We start from the raw sequence: 15,265 nt of genomic DNA on the forward strand, positions 1-15,265 counted from the left end.
TCTCTCTCCCCACACGGATGCTGCCTGACCCGCTGTGATATCCAGCATTTGAGGTTTTCAGTGCAGATTCCAGCATCTGCAATAATTTGCTCCTATGATGTTTCAGGGTAACGACCTTTCACCTGAAACAGGATTTTTTTTTAACCCTTCGAATACTGTAACAATCTGCTTCTAAATTCCACGCGAGTAAGGCAGGGATGGTTAGTAAATACTGGCCAGCCAGCTACGCCCACGTCCCATAAGTGATTTTTTTTTAAAAAGTCTCCTTCTTACAGGAAGCGATTTTTTTTTTGCATCCTCTCCAAAATTACACTTTCAATTCCGCCAGGTCACTGGATGTCTTAAGAAATTAACTTTGCAACATGTAGGAACTAAGTCTGGTGCAGCAATGCTCCCAGCACTTAAACTCATTGAAGAGTTAAACCAAGACAAAACGACTGGGAAAGTTTGGTGAATCCGAGTAGAAGCGGGCGTGTCTTCAAAGGGATTTGATATTTTAACCCCTGACAACTAACCGACCCTATGGGATACCACCACCGTCCGGAACCTTACTATTTAGGACTTTGCAGGTTGACAGGTTCCTTGTGTTTAGCGGTCAGTCGGTATGCTTTCTGCGGAATTGCTATCTCTAGTTCCCAACTGACAAGGTAGATTGCACAGGATTGCAGCAGGTTAATCTCACAATTTAAAAAAAACAAATTCTCTCTATCACGAATATGCTGGAAAGTGGCTCTCAGTCTGACTTTCCAAAACGGTGTCAGCCTCTTTCTCTTTTCTCTCTCTCTGTTGTAAAGGAAGGATTGATGGTTACAGTGACCGCTGACAAACGGAGGATACAGCCGGCGAACCGAGAGCAACGCTGCTTGGTGAGCTGCCGCTTACATCCCTGAATGTTCAGCCGGTTTGGCTCCGAATCAGGAGCTGGTTTGTTCACATTCCCGCTCCAGCCTTACATCTCTCGCCCGGGGAGTTGGGGGTAGAATCGGTGCTGTAATGGTTCTGACAAGGCACACGACACCAGGTTAGAGTCCGACAGGTTTATTTGAAATCACAAGCTTGGTTCTGACGGATAGAGGACGCGCTCTAACCATGATTCATATGTATCAATGCTGATAGTGGGATCTTCCTGTGTACAAATTGGCGCTACGCCCCCTATCCATTGGATTCCTTTCGATTGCGAAAGGCGCTACGTAAACGCAGCTTCGTTCTTCAATTGATTATTTCCTCTTTGAAGGAATTATATTTACAAATGACTCTAACGCCGACAAAGGTCACATCCTCTTCCTGCTCAAATAAAAAAAACTAATTTAACCTCCGGGATTGAACCATATCAGTGCACAGTAGAATTGCTGTGAGGGAGCTGGCCCGAGCAGGGAAGGTGACAGGGAACTCCTGGACCATAGAGGGGGTGCTTGGCCCTATGGCTGGGTCAAACTAAAGGAGCTCTCTGTATCACCTTCAGTCTTAAGAGTTCAGTGATTGAAGGCGAAGGGCTCGCTTGTAAAGGAAACAGGACCCGATTTGTTCAGGGTCAGTGAACGTGGCTGAAACCATCTTGTTCGTAGATACCTCTTCAAGTTATTACGCTGTCAGTTTTGCTAGTTCGTCAGGATTTATAGCGACGAGGCCCAGGCACTGGTTGGGGGCGAGAGGGGTAAATGTCTGTGAGGCCAGAGAAATTGTATCTGACTGAACTTTAAACCCAGCTCTATCCCTACTTGCCTTCTTGCTGTTCGTTTACCTTTGTATTGATCCAGCAAACGTAAATGGATAATCCTGCAAATGCTAAAGGTTATATTGATTTTTTTTTAAAAAGCAGCACAAATGAAATCACCAAGGCCCAAGGGAGACATTGTGTATAATGCTAGCGGGTCAGGATCTGAAGACTCGGTTGTGCGGTAATTCTAGTTGGGGTAACCAGAGCAATATAACCCACGAATGCAACAACTTTTGGAATGACCAGGTTCAGTTTTAGACCTGCTGAATTTCTCCAGCACTGTCTGTTTGGGTTTCAGATTTCCAGCAGTTCTTTGCTCTTACTTTATTGCAATTTGTTTGTTGTTATAATTTTAGCTACAGTGTGCATCTCCTGTTTGCATCGGTTGCATTCCTTATGTAGACAGAGCGTGGGCATTGTTTATCTCAAATCTTGGGTTTACATTCGATCGAACACACACAACAGCAAAAAAAATGTGGTGCTCGTGTTGCTGGTCAGTCGATCGATAACTTACACTTGCTTATAACCTGCGCTCTGTGCACTGACGAACCGCACAATAACGAGCTGCAAACCTGTCAATCAAACCTCACGGGTAGGAAGGAGTTAGAGAGCCGTCTGGTGCCGTACATTACTGTTTACCTGCCCACGGAGGTGCACTGGTGCTGAACTCGATTTACGACTCTGGGTAATGCAGCAAAGATGAATGAAACATCAGGACCAGCGCAAAACTAATAATCATTGCGAGCTCAGTTTATAATCTCCCTAATGAACCATATGGAATCGCAGCTGTACAAGCTTTATACCTGTAAGTGCAGACATATTACTGCACATCTTTTCCCCTTTGGCAGAGGCTGATAGTCCTACTGACCAACCATATGTGCAGTGTAAGTCCTGAAGTAGCTGTGCATCAGGGTTGTTTTTGGTGGTGGGGAGGGGGGGAAAAGTGGAGGGAATATGTGAGTTGGGGCTAATGGGGAATCCATTGGAAGCCCTAAACCACCTAATATATGGCTATGGCCTTTCCTTGAGGTTTATTCAACGAGTGACACAGGTCTGCCAAGACTACAATCCAGACTGTTAGCTCAAGCAGGGGGAAGGGCAAGCAATGGTAAAGGACGGCAACAGTGAGGAGTGGGGTTTTTGTGCAATAAATATCTTCTTCTCCCACCCCCATTTCCTTATCATACACACATAACACAAGCAGTTATGTCCAATATCACCTATTCACTTGATTTTTGATTTGATTTATGGTTGTCATATGTACCTAAGTACAGTGAAAATTTTGTTTTGTGAGCAGTACAGGCAGATCATAGCAAACAATAACATATAGCTCATAGGGTGCTTAGACAGAGTGAGGCGAAAAGGTTATGCCTGCACAGGAGGTGCACAAAGCAAGATCAACGTTAGATTTGAAATTAGATAGGTCAATTCAGCAGTCTAATAACAGCAGGAGAACCTGTTCTTGAGCCTGTTAGTGTGTGTGTTCAAGCTTCAGTATCTTCTGCCTGACCATTTGTTACCAGTTTACAACATTTCCTGCATTACAGCAGTCGCTAGAAGGGGATGCAGACACACAGTGGTGCAGGATGGGGATGAGGGGGCTAGTATTTTGAAGAAGCCATGACATCAGACTAACACCAGTAATCTGTGAATTAGATAGTGGCAACCTCTTAAAGGGGCACTAACACACATAAAAACCTGAACAGAACTTTGTCAAATTCAATCAAAATGTTGTTCTGGCATTTAGATAATGCACTTCAGCCCCTGAGGTGCCCACCAGTCATGCCTACACATTACTCTACCTGCTCCTTCTCCAGGGACGCCTGGGTGTGACATAACCATGGGAATGAGGCAGGCAGTTGGATTTAATGAACACCTGCACAGTTTGCTGCCTGGTGAGTCAGTCTGAATCATTGTGAACCAGACCTAAATCAGACAAGTCAGAAAAAATATCAAACTTTGACATGACAGGAAATCTATATTTGATAACCTGGTGAATGCTGTAGCCTTATTTGCCTTTCTTCAAAGTGAGGAAGTAAATTTAAGGAGCTGGGAATTTTTTTTTTAGAAAGATTTGTACTAATAAGGTTAAATAAAGCATTTTGATTAACGTTCCTATTTTTCAGTGACAACAGAAGAAGATGAGCAAATAGCCAGTGAGTTTTTAAGCAATAGTTTTATTGTTTAATTGAGAAATGGCAGAATAGGCAAAAAGAGGATGTGGTCCTACAGTCAGAATTTTGGGAGCTAGGTAAGAGGTTAGCAAACAGGAGCTCAAAAGTAGTAATTTCTGGATAACTCCCAGTACCACACACAAGTAAGAACTAAATTTGAATAAACACAGGTGAATGTGTGTTTGGAAAAATGGTACTGGAAGGCAAGCTTTAGATTCTGTGAGTACCGCGACTGGCTGTGGTGTATATCTAACCTGTAAAGGCTGGATGAATAGCCCTAAACAGAGCTGGCGCAATTTCCTTGCAGGGTGTTTTGCCAGTGGTATTGGAGAGGGTTTCAAATAACTTGGTAGAGATGTGGGAACCAGGAGATAATACTGGGGAGGAATAGCCGTGTGCAACAAATATTGAGAGAGACAGATAATAGTAGAAAAGGAAGTAGTAAGATATTCAATGGGACCAGCCTTAAAGAGAAAGTAATAAAGTCTAAATTAGGTTGACAGCTGCATATATTTGAATATGTGGAATTTGGTGAATAAGATTGGTGATTTTCAGACACTGGTTTCCACGTGGGAATATGATGTTGCAGCAATAATAAGTGACCTAACTTAAAGAAGGGCAGGACTGGGGAATAAATATTTCTGGATGTAAAGTGATCAGGAGAGGTAGGAAAGAGAGAGAATATGAGGGATGGCAGTATTAATTAAGAAGAACATTGCAACACTGGAGAGAGAGGATATTGAAAATGGGTCAAGGAGAGAATTTATTTGGCATGAGTTAAGGAATAAAATAAGGTACAGTCTTTTGGTTATCTAAAAAAGAAAGATTTAGAGGAAGAAATTTGCAAAGCAGAGACGTGCAAAGATTGTAACTTTGCTTAATGGGGATTTTAATTGTTTGAATATAGACTTGGATAGTAGTAGTGTAAAGGGCAGAGAGGAGCAAGAGTTCTTCGAAAGTGTGTTCAGGAGAATTTTCGACAGTAATATATCTCTAGTCCAATGAGACAGGAGGCATTACTGGACTTGGTGCCTCAGAATCAGGTTGATCAAGTGTCAGCAATAGAACATTTAAGGGACAGTGATCACTGTGTCATAAGATTTAAGTTGGCTATGGAATAGGACACAGCGATGTCCAGACTAAGATTGCTTAACTGAGGAAGGCCAACTTCAATGCATTAAGAGTGGATCTGGCCCAGGTAAATTGGAATCAAGAGAATTACAGGAAATCTTTAACTCCACCGTGGGCTGCCTTTAAAGAAGAGATTGTTTAAGTTTGATCAAAGTATTTCTCCAAAAGAGAAAGAAAACACAAACAAATCCAGAGTACCCTGGATGATAGAAACTAAGATGAAGCAGACAATGTGTAAATATGGCAGAGGTCAGGTGGATAATACAGTTCAGAACCGGGTCAAGTATAGAAGATTCAGAGGATATTTGATGAAGTGAATAGGGAAAGCAAAGACAGAGTGCACAAAGAGTCTGGTAGCTAACATACAAAGGAATCTAAAAGTCTACTATGGACATGGAGGCAGCAATCATGATTGAGGTATTGATGAATACTTTGCATCTGTCTTTACCAAGGAAGAAGTTACGGTCCAGATCATGGTGAAAAAGAAGATAGTTTAGACAGCTGAAAGGTTTAAAATTAATAAGAAGGAAGCAATGGATAGATAACAAGATGTGGAGCTGGATGAACACAGCAGGCCAGGCAGCATCAAAGGAGCAGGAAAGCTGCCGTTTCGGGTCTGGACCCTTCTTCAGAAATTGGGGAGGGGAAGGGGGCTCTGAAGTAAATAGAAAGGGGGGAGCGGTGATAGAAGGTGGATAGTGGAGCAGATAGGTGGGAGAGAGGAAGGACAGGTCAAGGAGCTGAAGGGATGAAGCTAGTAAAGGTGAGTGTAGATATGAAGTTGGGATGGGGGTGGGTCAGTGAGGAGGGAGGGGCAGATTGGTGGGAGGGAAGACGGACAGGTCAAGGAGGCGAGGATGAGAGGGGGGCTGGTCTTGGGATGAAGTTGGGGGTGGGGAGATTTTGAAGCTAGTATTGGATAGGTTGCCTGTGCTTAAATTTGATAAGGCACCAGGATCTGATAAGTTGCAACCAAGGATCCTGAGGAGAGTGGCAAGTTGTGGAGGTACTGGCCATAATTTTCCAGTCTTCCCTGACTTGGGCGTTGTGCCAGAAACCAGAGGCATTGTTCAAAAAATGGTGTAAAGATCAGCTCAAGTGTTGTATGCCCATTGGTTTAATCTTGGTGCTGGGGAAGCTTTTAATTCATGGCAAAATGAATAGTCATTTGGATAAATGCAAGCTCATTAAGGAAAGCCAGCATGGCCATTCATATTTAACTAACTTGCTTGAGTATTTGTTGACATTATAAGAGAGTTATGTTATTCATGTGGTGTCTATGAACGATGAACTTGCAAAAGGCTTTTGAGAAAGTGCCACACAAAAGTTAGAGCTCATAGTGTATGAGAAAGATTAGCAATGCGGATGTGGAATTGCTTGAGTGATTGGAAACACAGAGTAGTGGTGAAGAGTTGTTTTACAGATGGGAGTAAATTTTATGGACGAGCTCCCCAGAGATCAGTGTAGGGACCTTTTGTCTTCTTCATAAATATTTATGGTACATGTAGAGGGAACAATTTCAAAATTTGCAGATGATATAAAAGTTGGAAGATTGTGAAGGATGAGGATGAGAAGTAGAACTTCAGAAATGTTCATAAAATGAGCTGACAAGTGGCAGATAACGTTCAGTGCAGAGAAGTGTGAAGTGATTAATTTTATTAGGAACATGTAGAGAGACAAGATAACATAAAGGATGTAATTCAAAATGGGGTTTTAGAGCAGACAGGCTTGAGTGTATGTGTGTATAAATCATTGAAGGTGGTAGGATGGGCTGAAAGATCAATTAATAAAACATATGGCATCTTGTGCTTTATTGATGGAAGCATAGAATACAACTGCAAAGAACTTGAAGCTGTATAAAACAGTGTTTTGCTCTCAAATGGAGTATTACATTTAGTTCTGGGTACCATGTTTTGGGAAATAAATTAAGGCATCAGAGAGGGTGTAGAAAATAATCATGAGAATGGTTCAAAGGATGAGGAACCATGAGTTATGCAGATAGGTTGAAGAGATTGGATGAGTTATCCTTGAAGAAGAGAAGACTGAGAGATTTCACAGGATGTTCAAGATCATGAGGGTCTGCTCGGTAGAAAGAGAGAAATTGTTCCTATTAATGAAAGCTCAAAAACCAGACAGCACCAATTTAAGATAATTGGCTAACAAAGAATGGTGATATGATGATAAACTTTCTCATACAGCAAAGTGTTAGCATCTCTAAAGGACTGTCTGAGAGTATAGTAGAGGTTCAATTGAGGCGTTCAAGATGGACCTGGATCATTATTTGAAAAGGAAGAATGGACAGGGAAAAGAATGAAGAGTGTGACATTAGGTGAATTGCTCTTTCAGACTGCCAGTATGAACTTGATGGTGAATGGCCTACTTATGTGCCGTATTCAGTTCCTGATTCAAACGTTTTTATCCTTGTAGTTAAATGTGCAAATGATGCCAATTTCTTATTAATATTTCCATCCAGTCTGCTATAAAAAATCTAAACAATATAACCAGTCACTCACTGAGTATTTAACTGAAATAATTTTGTATTGATGTTTCTAGTGCTATTATTCTGACATCCTCAACTAGCCCATTAGCTTTTCTTTCAATGTCTCATTTCTATGAATTTGACTCAATGCTGCTTTGCTTAACCTTGTGTTATTGTTATTGGAGTCATCCTTTTCATAGGTAATTACACCCAAAGCGCCCCCTAGCACAGAGTGTAATGGTGCCCTTGCTTCCAGCTGAGACTCCAACTCCCAATGAATTCCTTTCTACCTCTTATATAGAATGAACACAGAATTAATAGAGCAGAATCAGGTTCTAATTGGTCATTGCCAGTGTTTATTCCTATCCGACACTTTCTAAATAACCAGTCAGGAGAGGAAATCTACTATCCTTACCTGGTCTGGCCTAAATGTTATCTGGACGCACAGCAACTTGGTTGACTCTTCATTGTCCCAAGAAGTGGCTGAATAAGCGTAGTTGGAGATGGGCAACAAACATCGACCTTACCAGCCTACAGCTTGCTGGGGGGCGCCCATTTCCCATGAAATAATTGAAAAACTATCAGCATATTGCTCCGTCCCCGTCTCTTGGATGTGCTACACGAGGAAAGGTCACTAGACCTGAAATGTTAACTCTGATTTTTCTTCACAGATGCTGCCAGACCTGCTGAGCTTTTCCAGCAATTTCTGTTTGCGTTCTTGATTTACCGCATTGGCAGTTCTTTCGGTTTTTATCTTGTACATGCTTATCCAGCTTCCCCTGAGTTACATCTCTGCTGTTTGCTTCAATGAAGCCAATGTGGTAGTGAGTCCCACATCCTAACCACATCTGGGTAAAAATGTTTCTCCTGAACCCCGCCTAATGGATTTATTAGTAATTATTTTATATTTATGACTGCTAGTTTTCATCTTCCCAATGTGAAAATACCTTCTGTGCATCTACGCCACCAAACTATTTCAATAATTTCGAAGAACTCCTCCTCCTCTCTCTCCTAAAATCTGCTCCTTTTTAGAAAGAAGGGAAGACCTCAGCCTGATAAGTGTTCCCTGATAGTTACACCCTCTCAGAGTAGGCACCATCCCCCACCACCCCAACCACCCACCCCCCCATATGTCTTTCCATTCTTTAAGATATTAATACTTATATAGTCCACCTCTATAACTCTTCCCAGTTAAACTAGTGCCTCTCAATTGCACATCCCCACACCCATGATCTCATGCCTAAAGTGCCTGAGGTTGAGGCAGGAACCATGCTCCAGAACCATGTAATAATTGTCCAGTTGGCTAGTTGATGGTGTGGTAATGAATGTCTTGCTGCCTGTTCAGTTTTTTTTTAAGAGAACAGAATAGTGTGAATCGTTTAAACGCGACAGTATTGAAAGAGACGTACTCTATAAGCACCGATGTGGGTTCACACCTAGAGTGGATGCAGTCACTCCACTTATCCCAAAATCTGATTGGATGCAATTTAACACCAGCAGCACCCACTGACCCTGTTGTACATGATTACATGGGACACCAAGTCTACCCAAAGTGCTCCACTTCACCTGAGAAACAGTGTCAGACAGCAATGTCAGAAGTCTGACCTGTCATGATTGAGCGAATTGTCTGAAAGTCCTTTCCCCCCATCCCTCCCCAAACTTTTCTGCTGATCCCTAATCCCCTCCTCACCCTTTAAAGTAGATGCACTATTCATTTTTGGAAGCTACAGATGATTCTGTTTCTGCCATCTTTTCAGGCAGCACATGCCATAGGCTGAATGGCCTACTCCTGTTCTTATCTGAACAACCTTGGTGAGTTTTAAAAAGATATACCTTTATCTTGCTCTTCTCTTCAGTCGTTTTAAATCTGGTTCCTTTGGATTCCTACCCCCTCTATCACTCCACTGAAAACAATTTTCCATCCCTAATCTCTCAAAAGCCCTTTCTTTTATATATTGAATCACTTGTTAATCTTCGGAGCTCGAAAGAGAACAATCTCAGTTTGTGTTGTCTCGCTGCATAAATGTAAACCCTCATTCCTAGCACCATTCTTGCAAACCCCTAGCCTTTTCATCCCCGCCAGGTAAACTTCGCTGTGACAACGGTGTGCGCAGAACACACTGTTTAAATGTGACTTCCACCATGATTTATATTTGTGACCTCACACTGATGCTTTTACTGGTTGATGCTGTAATATATTATCACTGGGACTAACGCTTGGTCGCAGCAAAACATAACATACTTGATGTCCTGCGAGAGGGCACGTTACTTTTTTCATAAAAAATTGACAGCGTTAGACAAGGAAGGAGAACTTGCAGTGCATTATTTTTAATGCGTGTCTGCTTATTTCTGTGGTTAACTTGCTAACACAAGGAGAAACTACAGCCGCGGCAACAAAGGTTGAAAATGATAACCCGCTGTTGCAAGGAGCTGCACAGTCCCACTGATGCTTTGGACATCTGGTAAGAACAGTCACTGCCTTGTCAGGTTTCACCTCACGCTGTGTGAGGCAGGGACGGGAACACTTTATACACACACACACACATACATTAATACATAACACGCTTTAACTCATTGAATACCTCAACTATGTTAGACACCCCACAATATAGGCATAACTTTAATTAACTGATAAAGTAAAGGTAACCAACAAATATGCAAACGGCATCTTGCACCAGAAATGGTTCGCGGCGCAGTGCAAAAAAAAGGCAAAGAATTGGGAAGAATTAATTATAAGATGCCCCTTTTTATCCTTTTTATTTCTGACTGGAAACGGCGTGTAGTTGGGGATGAGCCTTTTCAGACACCCCTTCAAATGAAAATATATAAACCAAGCCTGTCCAGGTAGCAAAAAAAAAGGCAAGAGATTTAAAAAGAAAATCTTGGCAACTTTTTTCTAAAAGGCAGAGACTGCCGATTGACTGCAGTGATATATAGTCCTAGTTCTCTTTCACCGCACGGGTTTCGATCATTGAGCCCCACGTTTAATACAACAGACAACCCTTTTGAAAGAAATGTGTCTGGGTTTTGATCAAATGATAGCATCTATTAAGAATTTGCATTGATTCAACTGAGCAGCAGTAGCTGAGATGCATACACTTGTCTAATTTTATTTAAAAGCATTTTCCCTTTTTCTCCCCCTGTTAACATTGTTGCTTTTGCACAGACAGTAATGGGCTTCCCTTATGCCTTGGATTGTTATGATCATGTAAATTTATTGGTGCTTAGAAGAACGGAGCTATTAAAACATTACAACAGCCATTACAGCGTGTGTCTGATGTCGCTCTCCTAACGAACATATGCTTCCAACTGAATGCCTAAACTCTTATTTATGGATTTAATTTAATGTGCGGAAAGAATTCAAAATTAAATTCTGTACTCGCCTCCGGAGAGTGTCAGTGTATAATAACATGGTAATTTTTACACATCTTTATGAGAAATGGGAAAATTAATTCTTTTTGACAAGTTGTAATTATTCGACTTGGAACAGTTGCAGCTGAGCAGTTTGTGAGGCTGTTGTCTGGTGTTGGTTTCTGTGAAAGGGGTTTGTTGGGGGGGGGGAGCGAATGGAGATGTTTGTGTATTGGAGGGTTTATAATATGTGACACGTTCCCCACTGCAAATTAGCAGTGAGCATTTGAAAAAGGCTGCGAACTCCTGTCACTACAGAGAAAGTAACACTTCACCTTGTATATTTTATATATATATATCCCCTCCTCCTTTAAATGTGAGTTTCAAAAAAAACACAAATCAAGGCGAAACAAAAAGTCCTGTTTGAGAAGCCAAACAATGTTTGCATCATCCCTCAACCCCCGCCCCAACCAATTAGGTGATCCAAGCGATAGATTTATTTGTAGCAGATTTGGAGGTCAGACGTAAACATTTTGTCTTATCTCATTCTGTTGTCCTCGGCCTTTATGTTGTATTGTTCCATGTTTATTCCTGTGCTTTGAAGTCCCACACACCAGGTGTTCATGTTCTGAATTACACATGAAAGGGGCCCGTATTCCATGCTAATTAAACCGGCAAAAAGCTGCCTGTATACTGTTTCTGTAGTACCCTAGGACTCTGGCTAAAATCTAAAAGAAATAGCCTTCAACCTATATAGCATCATGCAATGTAATATGTCAGATTCAAGGGGTTCTTTTTTAAACAAGTTTCTCAATTGAGTTGGGGATAAACTTCAATGGCAAGGTAGGGGAGCAACATTTTCTATCTTAATGATTCCACCCTTAATCCTTTCGCTCTTGACCCCTTTCCGAATTAACCCGAATTCTCGTCATTTCAGGAAGTCTTTTTATTGTAATTTTGGCTGTTTAGTCCTTCTCTTTTAATTAAAGCTGTTGTCTCTGATGGGGAGACTGTTCTAAAAATCTTCATTCTCTGTTTTCTGCACTGGGAGCTGCAAGGTTTCAGCTATTTTTCTCTGTTACACCCAGTTCAACTAGATAAGAGAATAGTTTGTCATTGCGCAAATGCAACGCACGTAAACCTGCTTTAAGTCTCAACTATTGTTTGACAACCTCGACTATGAGAAAGAAAGAGACGTTTGATAACAGTTGTGTAGACAGCTTGAATGGACAAGGATGTTGCCCATTGTCGTGTATTGATCCCGTTTTGGTGCTGTACAGAACTTTCAAATTACACTGTCTGGAATTACAATAAAACAACTTGAAAAACCTCTACAATTCATGTTGGATCTTTCCGAGGGATTATGCATTTAGCTAGGGAGTCCAAATTGTAAATAGGTGTTTCAATCAGAAAGATGAGATTACTTTTTATCATTAATTTAAAGCTCCTGTGCAAAAGTACAATTTTCATTTATTTCACACTTTTAATAGGAAAACTATTTCTGATGTGCTTTGATGAGGCACAGCAGGAGGGAGGAGAAGGAGTTGGGTGTAGAAAATGTACTGAAAAAGCTGACTAAAAGATTTGTCAAAGAGCTGGCTTCACAGATGAATTTTATATTTCTATCTTATTGAGTGAGGGACATGGTAGTGTGGTTGCTGCCTTATCAGAGTTATATCCAGAAATCCTTTACTGGTCAAACATGAAAAATCCCAGCACCCATGGCTTGAGATTTTTCATTTTAATAAAAGTTTGTTTGAAAACAATTAAAGCTGGAAATAAATAGCTGGTATCAGTAAAAGTCGCCATGAAATTGTTGGGATCGTCATTTTGAAAAACCAACTGGTTCACTTTAGGGAATGGACCCTGATGTCTGGCCGATATGTGACTCCAAACACCATTTAATTGGCTGGTGAAGCCATTAATTTCCACCGCTATCTTTTCAGAGTGATTGGCGATGAGCAATGAATGGGGGCCATGTCAAAAACACCCATGTCCTGAGAATGAATAGTCAATGATTTCTTTTTTGCCTGAATTGTTCATAGCAGAGCCCAGGCAATTGTCCATCAATTCCTGGAGTCACCAGGATAGTCTTGGAGTGTTGGCAACTCCATATTTGGCACCAGTGTTGTTTACCTTAGAAATACTGAAAGAAAAACTGCTGAGAAAATTAATTTAATAATCTCAATGGCTCCAAAATCGGCAAAAGTTTGTATTGTATCTTTCCAAACTATTCTCAAAATAAAACAATGGCAAATGAGCAATTTTCTGTCCAAAAAGGAATTGAAAAGCAGTCACAGTATATCTGAAAGAGAATTTATGTTTCAGATGTTTATTGGAGGTGTGTTTTGTCATGATGATGTTACCCCTGGCAGGTTCACAGATTTGTCCATGAAAACAGAAATGAAATGAAGTAATTCCCATAAAGTACCACTTCTGATTATTTAGTTAACTCCATTGCACAATGTCTTCAGTTCATTTAACAAAGCTTGACCTTGATGAGCTTATTGAACTTCATTAACAGATCAGGAAGTCCAAATTGCAAGAGCCATGTAAGTAAGTTAAGGGATTCTGTGTTGGATGTCACTGAGTGCTGCAAATAATGCTACATGACATAGGAGTGAGAATAGATGCAGGATTGAATCTTACTCTGTTCAGTTGCAGACTTGAGGGCTTGATCTGAATGGAACATTGGAATAAACAGGGAGGGCTTAACCGTCACTAACAAGGGAGAGGAAATAAAGATCTTGCTTATGTATTGCCTTTCACTATGCCCCAAAGTACGTTTACATGAGCTAACAAGTATCATTGTTGTAATGTAAGAAAAATAGCTGCAAATTTGCACTTAACAAGCTCCTATAAACAGCAATGTGATAATGACCTGATAATTTATTTCTTTTTGATATTAGTTGAGGGCTAAATGTGGACCAGTACTCCAAGAAAAACTCCCCTGCTCTTCTGCAAAGTAGTACCCTGGCATCTTACACTTCCAACTGAGAGAACTGGGGGTAGCTGTGGTCTAATGGTTGATACAAGAGACAACAGTGCTACATGCCCTCAATAATGAGGACTGTCAGCCTACGCTATGTGCTCACATCAGTGGAGTGGGGCTTGATCTCATAACTTTTGTGCTGCACTGAGACAAGGTTGGCCACTAAGGATGACAAGAGTCAAGTCTCGGGGGATGGGCTTAAACTTTCCACGCTATGAGTTTGGATGTAAAAAAGCACCAGCTGATCATGCGCAATATTTTATATGCAGAAGGTAGAATGTGAATCTTTTGCCTTGGTTTACAACTTATCTTCTGTGAATGTGTGGAAAATCTCTCCGTTTGTATAATTCAGACTTGAAATATGGCTGATCTTGCTGAGGCAGCCAACAGCTATACAGCAACTGGTCTCATGAAATTCAGCAACTTTGCATTTGTATATTGTTTTGAATGTTATAAATTTATCAGCCATGTTATGAATGTCGCAAAGGCTTACTGGGAAGGTTGAAGGGAATAATGAAGGATGTAGAAGAAACAATGGAAATGATGCAATTATCTTCATTTAACTGGAACCAAATAACCAATAAGTGATTATTCTCTATGCTCTGGAAATTGTTAAATATAATGCACAGAAAGAGACAAGTTACACTCCCCTCTCATGAAAATCAAAGAACTGCAGATGGTAGAAATCAGAATCCAAAACAGAGACCCTGGAGAAACTCAGCAGGTCTGGCAGTGTTTGTGGAGAGAAAACAGAATCAATGACCATTCTTCAGAACTGGTTGTAGCTAGGAAAAGTTGGTAAATGAGATAAAGGTCGGAGGGTAGGGGTGATGGTGGTGTTGGTGAATCAGTAAACAATAGTTGAAAGTGGGGCCCAGAGAGAGAAAACAGCAGTTGAACAGATAAAGGGATGGATAACGGTGATCAAGAAGATCTGTTAAAAGGGACCATTAGTAGGGGAAAATGGGTTGATTGCGATGAAAGCAGCCCATGTGATGACAGGACCAGGGGTATGGGGCTTAGTAAACAACAAAGAAGAAGGTGTCCAGACCCGAAAATTACTGAACTCGATATTAAGCCCTACAGGCTGCAGGGTCCCCAAGTGGAAAATGAGATGGTGTTCTTCCAGCTTTCAGTGAGCTTCACTGGAGCACTGCAGCAAGCCGAAGACACCCTCCTGTTCTTGAAGCAAAAGTTTGAAGCCCAAGTGCCTGACTCATTCATGGCTAAAGAGGCCATTCAGGGACATTCTCTGGATCAGTAACAGTGGGCACCAGATGGCATCTTAAATCTGGTAGGCGCGCAACAGGAAGTAGCATCACAGTGGTATCCAGTAGCGAACGAGTTAATAAGCCACAAATGGCAGGTATTAAACCTTCAAATGATATTCAGACTGGTTGTAGAATTGTGTCTGGTTTGAA

General features: G+C 41.2%; 1 protein-coding gene across 2 annotated transcripts in view; it reads left to right on the top strand.

The window, feature by feature from the left end:
* The window catches only part of sox5 (SRY-box transcription factor 5), a 384,119-nt gene that overhangs the window by 48,192 nt on the left and 320,662 nt on the right, over window positions 1–15,265 (top strand). The window lies entirely within an intron of this gene.

The sequence above is a fragment of the Rhincodon typus genome, chromosome 22 (assembly GCF_021869965.1).
Source record: "Rhincodon typus isolate 14 chromosome 22, sRhiTyp1.1, whole genome shotgun sequence".
NCBI lineage: Eukaryota > Metazoa > Chordata > Chondrichthyes > Orectolobiformes > Rhincodontidae > Rhincodon > Rhincodon typus.